Raw genomic sequence first — 21,228 nt, 5'->3', positions numbered from 1 at the left:
TCTGCATCTCCCCAGCACTTCGAAGGGGTGTCTGGGGCGTGACAGGTCCACAGTCAATAACTGTTGAATGAATGAATAAGCACGGGGGGCTGGAGGCTTACCAAAGACCAAAGCAATAAGGCTCTTGCCATGGTTAAGTCTGGCTGATGAGCTTTAGCTAGAGTGAAACCTGATTATTTCATTTTAAATGGTTTTCTTATTCTGTAAGGTAATTCCCTGCTGTGACCCTCAGACTTTCCGTGAATGTACATGGCTCTGGTTAGTGGTTCGGTGGCGGGGGATGTGAAGAGTTGCAGGGGAAGGGCTGGGCCTGGAGGACGGTGCTGAAATGCTGAGGGTGAGGGAGGATTATGCTGGGTGCAGACATGTATGGCCAGAGCAGACAGAGGACTTCCGAGAGGAATGGGACTTCAAAGTACCAGGGAGACCCTCAGGCCCTCCAAGATTAAGGAAAGATGGATCTACTTGTATACTTTGGTAATGTGTTAGTTAGGGTAGACAACCTGCAGTAACAAACAGTCCTTTAATCTTGGTGGTTGAACATAGTAAGTTCCCAGGCGGGTTAACAGTCTTAAGAGGACGGCCTAGTGGCAGTAGAACCAATTCCTATCTGTTTATATACATAGAATGAAGGTACAGTGGCGACAGTCCACAAGCCATTTTCATCTGTGTGTGGGCTTCCCTGGGACCTATGTTTAAATGCAGGGTTGTTTACTCAGAGAATTTACATGGGGTCCACCAGGAAGCTCTCCTGCTCTGCGCAGAGAGAAGCCATGACACCACAAGCAGATATCCCTTGGGATGTGTCAGTGATTTATTTGACTCCCTTCTTTATACCTCCACCTTCCTGATCCCAAGTGTTCTTTTATCCCTGGGTGCCAAAGAGTTGACTCTTAGTTCCCAGCATCTTTTCCACAGCACAGGTGCCTACTCTGTTGGGCCACACCTTCCCTGGGGCAGGGAGGTGGGTTTTTTGCTCAAAGCCCTCAGTGCCCACTTTTCTAGGCCCCATGAGAGATGTGGCCTATCTCCTAAGGATGGGAATGGTGGCAGGTTTGGCACTGGGGAGAGGCTGGGGTTTCATCTGTCAGGCTTCTTGGCTACCCATAGATGGGTGAAGATTCTAAGTTGAGTGAAATGAACCGTTTCTGTCTCTCCTCAGTCTGGTCATCAAAGGGCCCCTGGTAAATGAGATTATGAGGTTATTGAGCTGCACCGTCTCTGGGAGGAGGAGGACCCAGACTCGTTACTAGAGTAGCATCTCCCTAAAAGACAAAATATCAGATAATAAGGGTCCTCAGCAGTTACATGGTCTTACCCCTTGTTGTGCAGAGGACAGAGCTGAGCTTGGGGATAAAGGGACTGTCTGGGACACACAGAATAGCAACAGAGCTGGGCCTTGAACCAGAGTCTTCTGACTCACAGACAAGGATTCTGCCTCCTCCCCCATTCCCAAACCTCCCTCAAAGGTGCTTGTTCTTTGGACTTGTCCCTTATCTGCCTGCCCTCTTCTCTACCATCAGGGGCCAAGATGAAGTGGGAAGGAGGAGAGGCGGTGGGACGTGAAGAGATGACTTTTTAGGCTATCGGGACCTGCATTCTATGGCTGGAGCTAGAGAACTTGTCCATGAGGTCCTCATCTCTGGGTGTCATCTCATCCCATGGCACTCTTCTGTCTGAGCTGAGGGGCTTGAGCAGGGTGGCAGGTGCTGGTCTCAGGCTATGCCTAGGAATGGGGGAGCCCAGGCTGACATTAGTCTATACACCCCTGATATTCATACTGCACTTTCTTCTCCCTCCCCTGGGGATTCCCTGGACCCTCCTCCCTTTCCATCTAACAGGGGGTCCACCAACATTAGAGTTGGAAGTGTCCTTAGAAATTGCCCAAACCCTTCATTTTACAGCCCAGAGGGAGGCCCAGGGAGGGGAAGGAGCTTGGCCACACAGCCGGTCAGCCAGTTTGTACAGAGCTGGGACTAGAGGCTGAGACTTTTAAACCGACCAGGGTAGAGGCTGAGGCTTGTAAGCCGACCAGGGGTTTTTCCAGGGCTTCAGGCTATCTCTTGGCCATTATCTTATCTTGTATCATCTCATTAAGGATAAGGGGCTGGAGCAGAAGCACTGAGATGGAATCTTCAAATCAACTTTAGAGCAGTTACTGGCTTATACAGCGTATCTTCTGAGGCAGAACTTTCCCTCAAGCCATAACCCTCACCCAAGCTCAGGCAGGGAAACCACCCCAGGCCTCCCTCCCAGTTGCCCCTCTGCTGGTCAGGCTGTCTGTACAAGGTCCCAAGACAAAATCTGGGCAGGCAAGGAGTGAGTAGTGGTGAGTACACCATTCCTTTGGGCTTATGCTCCTGGAACCAAGGAGGATGGATAGGTAGCCCCCTGTCAGTATGGGTCCTTCAGGATTTCATGGAAGTCTCTAGAAGGGTAGGTAGATGGAGATTGGAATGGGACAATGGCTAGGGACTCTTGTTGTCCCAGACAGATGAGGGGGTATATTGGGGCCTCAGCCTATAAGGAGTCTTCCAAGCTTGACTTCAGGATTCCTTATAGCAAGAAGTAGTATCAGACTGCACTTGGTTCATTCAATTAGGATGCTTTTGGTTATCACAGAAACTCAACTTAAATATGCTAAGGCCAAAGGGGAAAGGAGGTTATTGAGAAGACACTGGGCTCTTCCACGTCACTAAATTGTGGAAAGGCCTTTCTCATGTCAACAAATCATGTCCCCATTGATTTCAGGAACGTGGGAACTTAAATACAGCCAAGAACTCCTCCCATCTTTCATCTCTGCTTATCTGTGTGTCAGCCCCACTCTTGAATGGCTTCTTTCATATTAGTGGACACAGTGCTGACCACTACCAAGTGTCCCACAGCTCAAAGCTTTGTTCCAAGAGATGGATGGTTCTCCTTTCTCCAGGTTCAATTGGGGAAATTCCTAGAAGGATTCCACGTGGCCTGACTTGGGTTAGGTGCCCACCCATGGCCCAGATTACAGGGGGTTGGGAACTATTTCCAGAAGACAGTGAGCCAGGAACTTTGTTAGAATGCTCCTTACTGTTTCCTGCATGCCATGGCCTGTGAGGGCTGAGCTGTGAGCAGCCTGGGAGTTTGGGCAATCACAGTTGAACAGGGCAGCAGAGCACCAGGCAGAAGTGTTCTAGGCCTAAAAGAGAGAGATAGTGCACTAGGAGGAGAGTGGTTTTAGGATCAGCTAGACAGAGTAGAATGAACAAAATCTTGACGAGAACTGAACCTCCGGTGCATGAGGCAGGTGGCATGTGGCAAAACTCTGGAGCCTCAGAGTGCACCTTCTATCTTGGGGGTTTTTTGTTTTGTTTTGTTTTGTTTTAAGATTTTATTTATTTATTTGACAGACAGAGATCACAAGTTTGCAGAGAGGCAGGCAGAAAGAAAGAGAGAGAGAGGAGGAAGCAGGCTCCCCACCAAGCAGAGAGCCTGATGCAGGGCTCGATCCCAGGACCCTGGGACCATGATCTGAGCCGAAGGCAGAGGCTTTAACCCACTGAGCCACCCAGGCACTCCAGTCTTGGGTTTTTTTGTTTTGGCCACTTAATATTGTATGCATTTCTCATTTGGTTATAGTATTTACACTTTCAAAATTAGTTTTTAAATTATAGAAGTCACACATGTATATAACACAAAATGCAAACAGCTCAAAAAGGAATAAAAGATGAAAAGTAAGTCTCCATCTTCCCCAGACTGCCTTCCTTGATGTAGCTGTTTTTTTTTACAGTTTTCTTGGGAATTCTTCCAAAAACTTGTAATGCATAAATAATTGTGTATATGCATATATTTTCAAATAGACAGGTGGGATGGTACAGTGCATATTGTTATGTACCTTGCTTTTTTTCACTCGATGCTGTATCTTCAAGATACTTTTTAATTAGCATATACAGAGATTGCTCATTCTGTTTCAAGAGCAGGATGGAGTTCTGTAGGGTGGGGCTTGTTCAACCACTTCTCTACTATGTGGACTTAGTGTTGTTAATCAGTCTATGGTGGTTAGACAGAATACTTCAGTGTGCCTTTTTTATGCACAGGTGAAACTATTTTTGTATGTTAAATTCCTATCAGTGGAATTCTTGGAGTATATCACAGTACATACATTTAAAGAAAATACATAGTATTAAATCAGATTATTACGGTATATGAGAATATATACATTTTCACATGAGGTAAAGACAAGTTGCTCTTCAAAGCAGTCCCCTAAATGTTAATATTTCAGAACTTAGGTAGGAGATACACAGATACTTATTTTATTACTGTCCATATTTTTCTGTATGCTTGAGTAGCTAACCCATATGCATAAGAGGTTACAATATTTACACTTCCATGAGCAGTAAATAGCATGCCCCATGCCAACAGAACATTAATGCAATTTTAAATCTTTGTTGCTCTGGATGGTAAAATATGATATATCTCTATTGCTCTAATTGCATTTATTTAATCATGAGGCTGGCCGAGTTTTTTTTTTTTTTTATTATTAAATTGCTTTTTGCATTTTGACTGAGTCACACTTCTTTAAAACCTACAGGATATTTCATCTTATGTGTGTGCCCTCATTTACTTAACTATATTCTTAGGGATTATTTATGCTGTTTCCAAATGACTGTGAACATCTTTGTGCATAGAGCCTTTTTCTCTTCTTTTAGACTTTTTTTTTTTAAGGTACCCTTAGAGAAGATGAATTGCTAGGTCAATAGTGTGGATGTTTTTATGACTTGATACATACTGTCAAACTGCTTTCTCAAAGGACAGTACAATAGATAATACCCTCAATTTCATTTTACTCTTACCAGCCTTGGGTATTGTTAATAAAAACTAATATTTGCTTATTTTATAGGTTAAAAAATAGGGCCTTAATTTATTTGTATGTTTTATTGGCAATTACTTTGAATGTTTTAATATATGTTTGTTAATTAACTACATTTCTACCTTTCTGGACTGCCTGTTCCTCTTCTCTGCTCATTTGACAGACAAGCACATTCTTTTTTTTTTTTTTTTTTTGTAAGGTTTTATTTATTTATCTGACACAGAGAGAGAGAGCACAAGCAGGGCGAGCAGTAGAGGGAAAGGGAGAAGCAGGCTCTCTTGTTGATCAGGGAGCCCGATGTGGGGCTGGATCCCAGGACTCTGAGATCCTGACCTGAGCTGAAGGCAGACGCTCAACCAACTGACCTACCGAGGCACAGATAGCACACTGTTAGCAAAAAAAATAAGGTGATGTTTTATTAGAAAAAAACCCATTTTCTAAGGAATTGGGAACTTCTGGGAGGTTACTGATTGATACCAGATTATGAAGTCAATCTTTTACACGAGAATGTGGGGTTGCAGTGAGAGAGTAACGTAGGTGGAAGAACTGAACGAATAGGATTCTAGGTAGACGGTGGGTTGCAGAGATGAGAGAGGTGGGAAGGAAATTGTGCCAGGATAAGCATTCACTGTCGCAGAGGGGATGGGCTGGGCCCAGAGTTCTCCATCTCTGGGCTTCCAAATGGAAGTCTGGGTGACCTGTGCAACCACGGCTATATTTCAGAATTCCAGCCCGGGTGTTGTCCTTTCTTCTAGGGGAGGTCTTCTTCCAAGGCCAGTACTACAGAGTAGAAAATGGGTTGAGATGAAGGAAGATTACATTATCAGTTATTGAGCATCTCCTACCCCTTCTTTATCCAGACAGCCACTTAGTTTCAGTATTATAATGAACAATTTTTTTTTTTTTTTAAAGATTTTATTTATTTATTTGACAGAGAGAAATTACAAGTAGATGGAGAGGCAGGCAGAGAGAGAGAGAGGGAAGCAGGCTCCCTGCTGAGCAGAGAGCCCGATGCGGGACCCGATCCCAGGACCCTGAGATCATGACCTGAGCCGAAGGCAGCGGCTTAAACCACTGAGCCACCCAGGCGCCCCTATAATGAACAATTTTTATTAATCAAGTTGATATCTGGAGTTATTGTTTTAATTTGTATTTCTTTTATTACTACTTTTCATACATAGATTTCTGTCATCATATTTTATATTTAGATATTAAATATGCACATATGTATGTATGGTATATATCCATATCATTTTATTATTGCTTTTGTGTTTGTGTGTGTGTGTGCGCATGTGCACACACATGTACAGGCATGTTTCCTCTTTTGGAGGGAATTGACTGTTCATGTTCATGTTTTTTTTCCTCTGAGATGTTAATTTTTACTGATTTCCAAATAATCTTTATATATTAAAGTTACAAGACTTTGTCATATTTTTCACAAATATTATTTCTAATCTGTCATTCATCTTCTAATTTTTTATAAATTTTGGTTATAGAGATGTACAGAGTGTGTTAGGTTTAATGAATTTTGACAAAAGCATATGCCTGTGTGACCCACATTTCTATCAAAATATAGAATATTCTGTTACCCTAGAGAAAGGTTTTTTTGTTTGTTTGTTTGTTTGTTTTTTCCAAATGTATTTACTTTTTAGTGATCTGGGCACCTAACATGGGACTCAAACTCACAACGCCAAGATCGAGAGTCACGTGCTCTTCGACTAAGCCAGCCAGGCACACTGTATCACCCTTCCCCCCACCCAACCCTCCCCCCAGAAGTTTTCTTGTGTCCTTTCTTAGTCAGTCCTCAGCCCCCATGTGCTCTGCCAGAGGCACCCAGTGCTCTGATTTCTATCACCATAGATCAGTCTTGCTTGTTCTAGCATTTCATGCAAATGGAATTATGATGTACATACTTTTCTGTATGTGGCATCTTTCACTCAATAGCTTGTGTTCAAGATTTAGCCATGTTGTTACTGTTGATACACTTTGTTCCTTTTTATTGCTTAGTGGTATTCCTTCGTATGAATATAATGCAGTTTTTTTCTTCATTCTCTGGTTCAATGACATTTTGGGTGTATCTAGTATTTAGCTATTATGAATAATGCATTCTTTTTGTTTTTTGTTTTTTTAAAGATTTAATTTATTTATTTGACAGACAGAGATCACAAGTAGGCAGAGAGGCAGGCAGAGAGAGAGGGGGAAGCAGGCTCCCCCCTGAGCAGAGAGCCTGATGTGGGACTCGATCCCAGGACCCTGAGATCATGACCTGAGCTGAAGGCAGAGGTTTTAACCCACTGAGCCACCCAGGCACCCTGAATAATGCATTCTTGTATGAGTCTTTTTGTAGACATGTCTTTATTTTTCTTGGATTAATAATCTAAGAATGGCCTTACTGGATTATAGAATATGTATATGTTTACTTTTTTAGAAACTGCCAAATTGTTTTCCAAAGTGATTATACCATTTTACATTCCCTCCAGCAATTTCTGCATATCCCTGCCAACATTTGGTGTTGCGAGTTTAATAAATTTTAGTTATTCTAGTAGTTTGTAGTGGTATCTCATAATAATAACTTTCATTTTCCTGATAACAGTATATCAAAAACTTTTTCATGTGCTTATTGGCTATTCATTTAATAGTGTATTTGACTTAGAGACTAAATTTTATATAGTCAAATTCATTAATCTTTTAGGAATTTTATTGCTTTTATACTGAAAAATCCTTTTTAGTACTAAAAGCTAATAAATATCTTTTATTTATATTTCCTTCTACTACTTTATTGATTGAACTCTTAAACTTTATACTTTTTTTATTTTTATTTTTATTTTTTTTTTATTTTTTTTTTTTTAAAGATTTTATTTATTTATTTGACAGAGAGAGATCACAGGTAGGAAGAGAGGCAGGCAGAGAGAGAGAGGAGGAAGCAGGCTCCCTGCTGAGCAGAGAGCCCGATGCGGGACTCGATCCCAGGACCCTGAGATCATGACCCGAGCCGAAGGCAGCGGCTTAACCCACTGAGCCACCCAGGCGCCCCAAACTTTATACTTTTTTTAAAAGATTTATTTATTGGGGCACCTGAGTGGATCAGTTGGTTAAGCATCAGCCTTCAGCTCAAGTCATGATCCCCGGGTCCCGGTTTGGAGCCCCAAGATGGGCTCCCAGTTCAATGGGAATTTTGCTTCTCCCTCCTGCTCTGTGCCCTCCCCCATGCTCTCTCTTTCTCTCTCTCAAATAAATCTTTCTTTTAAAGATTTTATTTATTACAGAGAGGCTGTGCATGTGTGCGCATGCACGTGCTGGGGGAGTGGCAGAGGGAGGAGGTGTGACAGAATCCCCAGCAGATTCCCCCCTGAGCACAGAGCCCACATGGGGCTTGATTCCCGGACCCTGCAATCAAGAGCCGAAGTCAAGAGTCAGACCCTCAACTGACTGAGGTATCCAGGTGCCTCTACACTCTTTAACCTACCTGCAGTTTATTTTAAGTTATAAGGAAACTCTTTGTCTTCATTTAATTAACCAACTGAACTATATATTTATAATCACTTTTCTTTTTCCACTTATTTGGTACTTTAACATACCAACCTTTAACATACTTAGATTTGTTTCTATACCACTGTGTTACAACTGATTTTTCTACTAATGGTATACTGTTTTAATTATTAGAGTTTTATAGTTTATCAAGTAAGCAAGTTTACCTTCATTACTTATTATTTCTTTAAAAAGTGTCTTAGGGGACGCCTGGGTGGCTCAGTTGGTTGAGCCGCTGTTTTCGGCTCAGGTCATGATCCCAGCGTTCTGGGATCAAGTCCCCCATCGAGCTCCTTGCTCGCCAGGGAGCCAGCTTCTCTCTCTGCCTCTGCCTGCTTGTGCGTGCTCGCTCTCTCTCAATCTGACAAATAAATAAATAAATAAAATCTTAAAAAAAAAACACAACAACTTTCTTAGTAATTCTAATTCATCTGTTTGTCTAATCTAACAGTGGTAAACTGAGTAATGTACCCCCACCCTCCCAAGGCCATGTCCTAATCCTTGGAACCTATGAATGTTGCCTTGCCTGGCAAAAGGATTTTGCATATGTAATGCAGTTAAGGATTTTGAGATGGGGAAATTATCCGGATTATCCAGATGGGTCCAATGTAATCGTGAGGCTCCCATAAGAGGGAGGCAGGAGTAGCAGAGAGAGAAGATGGTGGGAGCAGAAACGGGGAACATGGGGCCACAGATCAAGGAATACAGGCAGCCTCTAGAAGCTGGAGAAGGCAAAGAGCAAATTATCTCCTGGAGACTTCAGAAGGAAGGAGCGCTGCCAACACCTGGATTTCAGCTCCTTAAGACTCAAGAACCATAGGAGAATAAATTCATGCTGTCTTAAGCCATTCGGTTTGTGGTAATTTGTTACAGCAGCAACAGGAAATTTGACACACTGATTTAAAAATTCCTTTTTAAAACTCAGTTCTAAATGTCCCACATGTTTTTGATTAGATTGTATTAAGCAGGGCATTTAATTTGGGAAGAACTGACATTTTTATACTATTCAGTCTTGCTATCTAGAGTTCTCCAGAAAGTGCCCCTCTCTCACCTCTCTGACCATTTCTGCCCATTGCCTGCTTTCCTAGTTTGAGGTCTTCAGAGGTAGACCTGGGGCAAGGGTTTGAGTGCAAGTAGTTCATTTGGAAGGTGATCCCAGGAAACACATGTAGCAGAGTGAGAAAGTGAGGCAGAGAAGAGAAGGCAGTCAATAAAGGAGCATCACGAAGCATGGAACTTTGGGTTCCCCCAAATCTTCTTGAGGGAGCAAATGTATCACCTCAGTGTTGGGAATGAAGGGACGGGGCAGCCGGGTGGAAGAAGACCATCAGATCTGTTGTCATCAGCAGGCCAGTGCTGTCTCTGTAGCCACTGGCGGTGAGGGCACTCACTTCTTTCCCTGGGGCCTGGTGTCTACATGTTCCCTGCCTCTTCAGAGGGAGGCACGGTTGCACTCATTGAGCTGAGACACACAAATTTTTGAGCCTAGGTGGGGGTGACCTGAGATTTTGGCTTTCTTTATACTTTATGTTTTTATGGCTCCACCATTATAGTGCTTGGCTGCTTGGGGTCTGGCTTTGAGACTGGGATCCTAACAGGGATTCTAGCTGCTGGGCAAGCCCCTTTGAGATCCTGAGAGAGGAGTAGAAGTGAGGCTTTTCACATGTCTGGAAAGTGGCTTGTTTTTTCACTGAGGCAACAGGATCCACAAACCACCTAGACCTCATTTTGGCAGGAAAGCTGACAACAAAGGCTTCTGGTAGAAAGAACTCTCCATTCAGGAGAATTTAATATGTTCCTGGGAGGGAAGAAACATCGGTGCAGATTGAGCTAGTGCTCCAAGGAAGACGTTCCGTTGGGCCCTCCCTGGTAACCATGGGGATAGAGGAGAGCCCGAGCCTGGCAGGATCCATATCCCATAAAAATGTTGGCAGCTGGATTGGAAGATGAAGAGCCTGCAGATACCCTCCGACACCATGTAATTTATGGGGTAATCAGAACTCCTCCTGAAGGGCTGCAAGGGAGGAGGAGCTGTGGTTCAGAGCCTCCGGGGCTTGGACGTTTAATGAGGCACTGGGAGCCTATAAAGATTTAGATCAGAATGATTTCCCCATTTAGGATGCCTAATCTGTCTTAGCACCGCCCCTGAAGGATGCTGCTTCTCTGAAATGCTTGGAAATCTGGATGCAGTAATCAATGACCGGGCATTTGAGGGTTACCATATAAGGACCTAGCCAAGGAGTCTGTCTGGAAGCTGAAAATCTCTATCTTGTCACTTTCCCCTGGCTATTGCCAAGGAACTGAGAAAGGCTACCAATCTCAAGCTGAAAAAGCTCTTATAGAGGAAGAAGTTGAAACCTAGAGAGGTCAAGTGACTTGTTCAAAGTCATACAGTGTACCAGGGACCATGAGCACCAGTGATAAGGTCAGCTGGAAGAAAAAAGAACCATTAAGTCCATGCAGAGGACAGAACTGGCATGATTCCTTCTTAGAAGATGAGGGACAATCTATAGGTGCAAAAGACATAAATAGTACCTTTCGGGGTTTTAAAGCTTGAACATTTAAATCACTTTTCTAAACGCACAATATGTATTACAACATTTTCAGAATCTCTAATGATTGGTTCAACAATTAAGAAGGATCCTCTTAATACAAGGTGACTGCCTCATGAAATGGATTAAAATTGGCATTGGTATGCCTTAAAGCCAAGACGTTTCTGGTGTCTGGAAACACAGCAGTCTGATACAAAGTGTTGAGTGATATTTGCTGAATTAAATGATGAGAGTCTGGCCCTGGGAATCTTAATTTTTCTTTTCCTTTCAGATTTTAAGGGAAAAATGTATTTATTACAGAAAATTTGTTAAGTACAGAAAAATATATGGGGGGGTGGAAATCACCCACTAACCACCCCTTTAACATCTCTAGAAATAATCATTCTTAGTATTAGGATATATTCTGACAAGCCATCCCCCCCCCCCCGCCCCGTGAATATATATATATTTTAAAAGTGGTGTCAGCTGTATTTAGAGGGCTGTATTTTGCCTGGATCCTAACTTACCATTTACCAGTCTCCAAAGAGATGAATTTAGCTGCACTATATTCCATTAAAAGGTTGTGGCATAATTTATTAACCCATTTCTAGGTCATTTCCAATTTTTCAATATTATAAATAACACAATGATAAACATTCTGGTGCTTTAAGCCTGGGCACCACCTCTGACTATATCTGAGGTCTGTTCCCAGGAGCGGGAGCAATCAGAGGAGCCTCACCCTCCCTGCATTTCTGGCACCAGGCAGCCGGAGGCTGCAGCTCCAGCAGCACGCATCCCAGTCCCTCTTTTGGCTCCAGTCTCCGTGTCCTGGAAGATGATCTAATAGGGTGGAGGAGAAAGCTTGAGTCTGTGGGAACTCACTAAATGAATTGCTGAGCTCTGTGCCTTTGGGCAAGTCCCTCTGCCTTTCTGTGCCTCGGTTTCCCCTTCTATAAAAGGAGGAGCATGAACTAGGTCATTGGATTTCCATTCTATTTTTAAAAAACCCTTTTTTGTTCAAAGGGAAACCTACATAGAAGCCAGTGACGTAGACCAGGAAAGAGAGGAGCTTCTTTGGCTGGTGTTGGAGCCCTGCCTGATTGTACTTTTCCATCCAGCAAAATTATTGAGGACCTTCTATGTGGCTAGCTCTTTGCTAGGTGCTGGATGTGGAGAATGAGCAAAAATATTTGGCGTTTCCCTACATTCAGATTCCTTATGCCCCTTGCATGGGGGTGGGTATTTAGAATACCATAGGGGACCACTGACTGAATTGATATTAACATATCAAGGAACCTCCTTTTCATGACATTGGGTGGTCCCTGCATTAAATTCCTCCAGGCTCTGCTCTGTTCCAGGGACAGCCTGCCTGATTCCACCATGTCTAGTGGCCCCTGAACCCTGAGGTAGCTCCCCAGACCCCCAGGGACTCCAGGTTCGGTCTAAAACCTGAAGCCTCTGTCAACTCCAGTGATATGGCTGTTCATACTGCTCATGCTGTTACTACTACCAGTGGCTGTCATTCAATTGGAGAAGGAAGCTTGGCTGTGATTTATGGAATGAAGCTACAGGAAATGGTATTCACAAATGGACTGTGAGTCCTGCAGGCCCTACTGGTGATGCTGAAGGCCCTTCCGGCTTCCAGAGCTTGGTGACTGGCTGGAGTGACTCTCGCAACCCCTCTTTGATCTGAGTCTCCTTGCCTGAAAGATAGGGTCGACCTACCTTCCCTTACAGGAGTTGTAGGGATGAATTGAGACAACATGCGGGAGGGTATTAGTGCTGCTACCCCTGGGACCCAGTAGGGGCTCAGCAATTAGGAGTCCTCTTCTTCTCCTCCTTCTCTCTCCCCCTGGAGACAAAAGTGCCTCACAATCCCAGCTTCTCTGGGCCTACCCCAGAGGTTTGAACTGCAGCCCAGAGGCTTGGGCAAGCGGTGTGGGTTGGGGTCAGTCAGCACCCAAGCAGATGGCAAGCCTCTGGGGCTCTGGGAGCAAGATCTGATTCCCAGGCAGGCCCTGGTCTAAGCTGATTATGAGAGCAGCAATTCACCAGGAGTGTGTCCACTGTCCCTGTGGGCTAAAGGGGTGGGTGTGGGGAGTGGGAGCATTGAATTCTTTTGTCTGTTGTTCCAGAATCTCAGAACTGCTGGGGAGAGCGGGTGTTTTGTCATTAAGAATTCTAAACTGGAGAAAAGGGTGGGGTATGAAGAGAGAATGTATGGACTCCTGTCCTGCTTCTGTCACTGCCCACTGTGTGACAGTGGGCAAGCCCCTTCCCCAGTCTGAACTTCAGTTTCTATCTCTAGCATCAAAGTTTGGTTCAGTGCATGCTTAGCAGTTGTGATCTCCCAATCCATGACCCCCACCTAGTGCCTGGAGGTGCTCTGCCTGTGTCTCAGTCCTGTGTGTTAGTAGAATGGTTATGTGTCTGCAGCTCACCATGCGCACTGGCCCATGAAATCCTCAGGGCAGGGACCGTGTCTGATCTATCTCATCTGAGCCCTGCAGGGCCAGCTCTGGCTCTGCTCAGCCTGTGTCTGGCTGAATGAACAAATGAAGGGCCCTTGGACGATGGCCGGCCAGCCAGTACAGCCATCTGCCTAACCTCCCCCATGACTAGCCAGGCTCTGGGTCTGGGGAGAAGGCTGGCTGTCAGGGGCACAGGCAGGTTTCCTGTGATCTCGTTATTATTTTCACCAGTGTAATGCAGGGTTTGTTTGGGTGACGCTAGACTAGTATACAGGGCTTCTGTTTTCAGCTTCTGGATCTGTCTGCTTGGCCAGGCTGGGCTTCCAGAGGTCAGGGGCGCAGTCAGATTTCTCTGTGTCCACAGGGTCTGGTACAGAGCTGGTGCCCAGTGAGTGGGCAGAAGAGCTACCTCTTTGCTGGGCTCCCTCCTTCCCCATTTAAGTCTTCATTTGGACAGCCCCTCAGTAGTGGTTACCAAGAGCCAAGCCTATGGAGCCAGGCATGTGCTCTGAGGGGACAGAGATAAACCTGACTCAGTCCTGAACCTCAACTTATTCCCAGTGTGCCCTGGGAGAGCCTGAGAGCGTATTACAGGGGTGATGGAGGACAAATCAGGGGATGGTGGGAGCACAGAGGAGGGAGAGAGTACTGGGGACATGAAGCAAGCTTCTGAAACCACAGCCCGTCTGTGTGGGCTTAAATCCCAGCTCTGTCCTCTGGGAGCACTGCAACCTTAAATAAGCCATTTCAGCTCTTTGTGACTCAGTTTCCTCATCTGTAAAATAACTAATACTGATAGGAACTTAGAACAGTGCTTGGCAAATAGTGAGGAGTTAGTAAGTGTGAGCTGAAGGAAGAAAACAAAATATTATCGCATTTGACCAGCCCTTCCAGGAGTCAGGAGAGGGACCCACTACCCACTCCCAGGTCTCTAGGCCTCTGGGCACCTCTTCAGAATTCCAGAGCTCTAGTGTTCAAACCCAGTTTGAACACTGCTGATCTAGTATAAGACATGCCCAGAGAGGGCTAAGTACTTGTCTAAAGCCACACAGCTAATGAAATAGCCAGGACTAAACCCAGGAGCTCCTGCAGTTCAGGCCTCAAGGATATTCCTCTTTACCAGGCCACCTCCCTTATAAGCCCAACATCTGTGTTTCACTTGCATTGATCACACAAAGGCCCCATGTGAAATGCTTTTCAACATTTGGCTCAAAGGGAGTGTGCAGGCTGGCTTTCACCAATTGTGGCACCAACCAGAATTGCACTGGTCTTGGAATTTAAAAGACTTTCTCTTTGTAAGTGAATATTTGGTTGGTTTTTGCCATTTGAAAATACATGCAGGGAGGTGTGATCAAATGCCTTCCTTTTCTTGTATATGTCATCCAAAACAGACGGAACCTGGATTGTCCTTTTTGAAAAAGACCTGCCCTCTTCTACTTTCCTTCTTATAAAAGCTACCCTTCCCTTGTCTGCCAGGGTCTAAGGCTTTCATGAGTGTCTCTGCATCTGGACTGCCATCCTCATCTCTTTCCTGTGTGATAGAAATAGCTGCTTTTCTATGTCTTAGCTTGTAATTTTGCTGCCTCCCATTTCTTTCTTTCTTTCTTTCTTTCTTAAGATCTTATTTATTTGAGAGACAGAGATCACAAGTAGGCAGAGAGGCAGGCAGAGACGGAGAGAGGGGGAAGCAGACTCCCCGCTGAGCAGAGAGCCTGATGTGGGGCTTAATCCCAGAACCCCGGGATCATGACCCGAGCCAAAGGCAGAGGCTTTAACCCACTGAGCCACCCAGGTGCCCCCTGCCTCCCATTTCTTTCTTTACAGAGCTAAGGTGTATTTAAAAAGAAAAAAATGAGGAATGTCTGTGTGGCTCAGTCAGTTAAGCATCTGCCTTTGGTTTGGGTCATGATTTTAGGGTCCTAAGACCCTAAAAAGACCCTAAGGGTCCTTGCTCAGCAGGGAACCTGCTGCTCCCCCTGTTTGTGCTCACTCACCTTTCCCTATACCAGATCTTCTCTGGCTTCACAGAATTTGGGGATAAGAGCCAAGGTCCTTAACTTGTCATATAAGGTCTTTCATGATCTGACCTCAGTTTACCTATTCAGTTTCACATCACTCCTTCTTCCAAGATACAAATTATTTATATCCTACAGATAAGTCAGGGGGCACCCAATTATTCAAGTGTCTTAGGCAAAGAAGGTTGCTGCCAATGAATCACAGAGTCCTGGCGATTGGCTTGTGTTAGTTGCCTATAGTTGCTCTTAGCGGCTTAAGACAACAGAAATTTATTCTCTTAAAATTCTGGAGGTCAGGAATTCACACTGAGTGTTAGAGGGCTAAGTCACATCCCCTAGAATGGTCCAGGGGAGGCCCCAGCTCCCTGCCTCTTTCAACTTCTGGTGGCTGCGGGCATCTCTTGGCCTGTGGCTGTGTCACTGCAAGCTCTCCTCCACAGTCACTGCCTTCCCCTCTTTTGTGCCATGTCTGCCTCTGTCTCCCTCCTTTAAGGACACCTGTGATCACATTGATGGCCCACCCAGATAATCCAGGATCGCCTTCCTGGCGCATCTGTGAAGCCTCCTTTGCCCTATCAAGTGACATTCCCCTGTTCCAGGGATTAGGACCTGGATGTCTTTGGGGTCATTCCTGAACTAACCATAGGTCTCAAAACCAAACCAAACTCTGAGATGCATTTCAACAGCTCTCTCGCTGATGAGACAGACTTCTTCCTACCACCCTGAAGATCATTACTTACCTGCTGTGTGCAGGTTTCTATCCTTTTAGTTTGCATTTAAGCCAAGGGGAGATAAGACTTACTCTTTTAAAGCAGGCTAGATTGGATTTTGGCTAACACTGGATATCTAACAGACTATCTTATTGAAAAATTAATTGGTGTCTTGTTTTGTTGACTCCTGTGGGGTTTCCAGAAGGAACAACAGCATTCTCTTCCCAGGCTTCACTATGGCCTGCATAGCTCCCTCCCCAGGGAGGAACCTGCCTGTGTTTCTAAAGGTTTGAACCTTTTGCTTTGTTTAATTTTTCATTAGGGAAAGGAAGCAGATTTTCTGGAATCCTCTGGCCAGTAAACTGAGGCCTTCCTTGAGCAGTGATGGTTATCTTGAGTGGCTGGAGGGGAGGGCATGAGGCTTTGCCCTCGCAGTCTGTGGGTTGAAGAAGGGAGTGTCCAACATTGTCCTGTTCCCCTCTCCCCATCCCCTGCTAAGGGAAGGATATTTTACTATCATTCATAATGCCACTGTGAACATTCTCAGTCATGTCTCCCAATGCACATGGGTTTCTCAAAGACATACCTCGGAGAGGGAGTGCTGGATCATATGGTATGTGAACCATCAATCTTATAAGTTATAGCTAAATCAGTGACGGTTCCCACCAGTGGTGTGTGTATCCCATACTCTCCACCATGTGGGCTCCTTCTAGCGCCCCCATCTGCAGAGGCTATGAAGGCGCCAACTGGCCAAGCAAAATAAGAGTCCTGGGTCCAGCATCGCAAAGCAGAACTTAGAGGAATTGGGTTAGAGATGAGAGGCATGATAACTAATTTAGAAATGTGATCACTGTTGACTGAATAAAAAACAACTGGGCCGATATGGGCGGAAGGCCACCCCTTTAAAACTTACGCACTGTAGCTTGATTTCCTACTGATCTTGGCTTGCCTTGCTTTTGCCATGCGGACTGGTACATCTTTCCCCAAATGAGGTGTTCTCTGCCTAATTTCTCTCCATCTCAATTTCCCTTCTCACCTGAAAGCCCATTTCAGATGCAGCTTTCTTCATAATGTTTTCTCTGATCTCTCAGTGGAAGTAATAAAAATATCCTTCCCTTGGGTTCCATGGCCCCATATCTGCCCTCTGTCCAGGCAACAAGTACTGTTCATTGCACATCACATTTGTGTTGGTCTATGAATCATCTCCTCAGAATTTGAAGTTTAGGAAAAGCAACACAGTAGTATGAGAATAAAGAAAATAATCACTTCTATCCCACTGCTGACAAACTTTTATCACGTTAATGTATTCCTTTCTACCTTTTTAGTCCATAAATTTTGAGTTTGTAACACATTTATAGTACAGTAAATGATGTATTTTTTTAACCCTAATTAGATCAGAACGCTTTTTTCCCATGTTGTGTCTGTAGTCTTCATTGTAATTTTTGATAGTTACACAGAAGCTTAACCTAAATTAGCTTAAGCAGAAAAAGGATCTTTGTGCAGAGGTTTTTGGGGCATTTCACAGAAGCCAATGATAGATATGTGGCTCAGCTTTGGGGACCCCTGGGATAGAGATGGAAATGCTATGAGGTATATCTTGTGTCTATATGATCTTCATTCTTTCCTTCCACCCTCAGCTGACCAGCCTCCTCTGCTTTTCCTGTCCCTGTGGTAGAAAGTACCCACTGACCATGCCCAGATTTGACATGGGACAGTCCCATCACCCACCAGACACCGGCCCCACTTTCTCAAGAGAAGACCCCTCTTGTGCTTCTAGGGATAGGGTCCTATTCTACTAATGTGAGTCATCCTTAATAATCAGATAGCTGGGATAGACAAGGGAAGAGAATTCCTTGGTGAGATTTTATATTGCTTCCAAATATCTGCTAAGGTAGTAGTCTCACATATTAGCATACAAACTTTTCCTTATTTTGAATTATTTTCTTTGGTCCAATTGTTAGAAATGGGATGTCTGGATCATAAAATTTATACATTTTTATATTTGATATTACTACCAAATTGATTTCAAAGAGTTACTCAATTTTACCCCCACCTCGTAGCAGTGTGTGAGAGTCATGACATTGTACCATTGAGAGCACTGGGCATTATGACTTGAAATAGATATTTTACTATGTTAATAACCTTAAAAAGATATCTCATTGTACTTTTTATTAGTATTTTTCTGGTTGCTAGTAAGGCTGAAGATTTTCTCATATATTTGTTTTATTACAATCTATTCCCTTTTGTGAATTCTCTTTTCCTGCTTTTGCCCATTTGTCTAGTGGAGTGTTAATTCCTGTTCAGATATAATTGTGTCTCCCTTTTGTGTGTGCATTTCACTCTCTCAAACTTTCTTCTGGGGCATGAATCATGGTCTAGCTTGTATTATAGTTATTTGTGTCCATGTCTGATTTTTCTTATGAGATTGTAAGCCCTTGATAGAAAGAGCCAGGCCTGGGCACCAGCCTAACAGGGACTTCTCCTAGTAAAGCCCTCAGTGATGGTTAATTGGATAAAATAAGCTTCTGGTTCCAGTCTACATTATCCAAAAGTAATTGTGCCGCCCAAGTGTACTATGTGCAGGCTGCAGGGATGCGAGAAACACGGACTTCATTCAGACTGAAGGTCTATTACATGCTAGGGTCTAGGAGTACCCTGGAGCGAGCCTTCCTGGAACTACTGGACAGCGGAGAGAAGAGAATTAAACAATGATTGCATATCCTGCTTATCCCAGGGAGTTTCAGAGAGTTCTATGAACTCTAATGGGACAGGAACACAGACCTAAAATTATCCAGACCAGGAATCAACACACTTTCTGTAAAAGGCTAGATAATAAGTATTTTAAGCCTTGCCTGCCACGTACAGTCCCTGTCGCATAGCTTTCCTGCAATTTTCTATTCTTACAGCCCTTTAATAATGTAGAAAAAATTCTTAGCTCACTGGCTATGTAGAAATGGCTGTGGGCCTGATTTGGTATGCAGACTGTAGTTTGTCAGTCCAGACTAGATTCCAGAGTCACAGAACACATTAACTGAAAGGGTCAACAACCTCATTATACAGATGAGAGAACTGAGTCCCAGGGGGCAGAGCTGTGTGTTGGGTCCCCTTGCTGATACCTGTGCTGAGCTGGGCAGCTGAGGGGTTTGCCTGGGCCTTGGCACCGTCTCTTCTGCCTGTCTTCTAGGATAACCTGCTCCCTTGCTCCTGTTTGTCCTGCTGCTGGTGCTGCCCCAGGAGGTTAGCTGGTGGTCTGATACTAGAGCACAGGCTCCCTCACCAAGGGTATTTCCTGTTTCTCCCACCTTGGGAATTCTTTGACCCTATGTCCTGTTGAATAGGTTAGTGCTGATGGAAAAGATGGGGCAGCAGCATTATTAATTAGTGCTTGTGTATCCCGAGGACTTTGTTGAGTGCAGAAGTGTTTTCCTTATTGCAATTGATTTTTACAGCAAAGGTGACATTCTTTATTCAACTAAATCATGTATGGGGCAGAAAATACTAAATATAATTGCTTTTTCTCTCTCTCGAGATAACTCTCCTGACAAGTACACACTCAGCAGGACCTGAAGCTGCTTGTTCTGTCTCCAGAGGCTTCCTCTAGCCCAAGTGTCTCACCCAGTCTCAGAGCTGGAGGGATTGTGGGGTCTCCCCTGCCCTCCCCTCACTATGCAAAGAGTGGCAGGCCAGAGGGGGTGTCCTACTGAAGCTGCTCCTGGTAGAATGTTACTCCAGGGTCACAGGGCTCCTTGCCAATGCCTGGGCATTCAAGGCATCCAGCACCGCTGTGGTCTTGCAGCATCTGCTCAGCAGTTGGTCTCTCTGGGCCACCATCTCTGCTTTTGTCAGGCTGTTTGCAGCAAGCAAAGCTTCCCCCACAACCTGAGTCTTTATTACTCTCTCTAGGAATGTTTTGATATCCAAGGGTGGGATGGGCAGAACTTGCAAGCAACAAGGAAGGACTTAACCTGATCATCAGATTGTTAGTTAGGGGGCTGAGTTTCTGGCATTCAAACTGCTTCTACCCACAATGTGATTTTGGGTGTCTCCAGTTTCCCCTTTGGTCCTTAGAGGACTGGTCATGTGTATTTCATAGTGTGTTTTGTTTCGGCAGCCTGAGTACCTCCAGAGGGCTCCTGAGACCCAGGCTTTCCTCCTCCTGCCTAGATCATCCCTCTGGTCTTCTCTTGTGATTCCTCTTTTTGCATTTCTGCCCCACTCATGCTAAATGATTGATCAAAGCACTTTCCTTTACAGGTCTTTGTACCTATTCTCCCTCTTTCTTGAATGCCCCCCCTTCATGGGGCTAATTCTGCCAGACTTGCTTGGGTATCCACTACTCTGGAAAGTGCCTCTCCACTGAGTTTTGTCTGCTTTTCCCACACTGGGTTGTAGTGGTGGGTTTGGGGGATGTGGTAGCCTCGGTTCTGATTCCTCTTGGTGCCCCTGTGCCTGTCATGGATCTGCCCACCAGGCAGAGAGAATGAGACCTGGCAGGAGACTGAGCAGGTACGGGGAGAAAAGAAGGTATTTATGGAATGACTGAGCCATATTTGCTTTCTAGAAAAAGGAGGTGCTGGGGCTCTAACTGCCTTGCCTGTCTGTCCCTCTCCTCTCCTGGCCCCAATTCCCTGAGCCCCAGGGGATCTAGGAATGTGGATTCATTTGAAGGGCCTGCAGAGGTGAAGGAGGGCAGTAGGGTGGGGGCTCATCTCGCAGGCTGGACAGCAGCACCTCTTGCCTCCTCCTAGCTATGTGGCCAGTGTGTCACTGGGTACTCATGGCCACCTATAGCCACTATTTTGTGCTGTTCCCAATCTAGTTTGTCAGGAAGACCCAGCAGTAGGATCCGGGCTTGGGGAGAGGGGGTCTTCTTTGTGGGGGGCATAAGTTAGATGGGGCCTTGGCCCTAGATTAGGGTCCAGCCTCAGATCTGCCTCTAATTTTATGGGTGGCCTTGAGTGAATCCTATCTTTCTCTGGGCCTCAGTCTCCTGTACATTAAAGAGGTCAGAAGGGATGATCTTTAAGACACCTTTCAAGTTAAAAAGGAGGTCCAATGACTCACATGCTGGGAGTTGGGGTAGAGAGAGAAACCATCCCATGGCAAGATGCCAAACGTTGAGGTGAT

The sequence above is a fragment of the Mustela erminea genome, chromosome 12, assembly GCF_009829155.1.
Source record: "Mustela erminea isolate mMusErm1 chromosome 12, mMusErm1.Pri, whole genome shotgun sequence".
NCBI classification, from domain to species: Eukaryota; Metazoa; Chordata; class Mammalia; order Carnivora; family Mustelidae; genus Mustela; species Mustela erminea.
Note: the sequence above shows the minus strand (reverse complement) of the source record.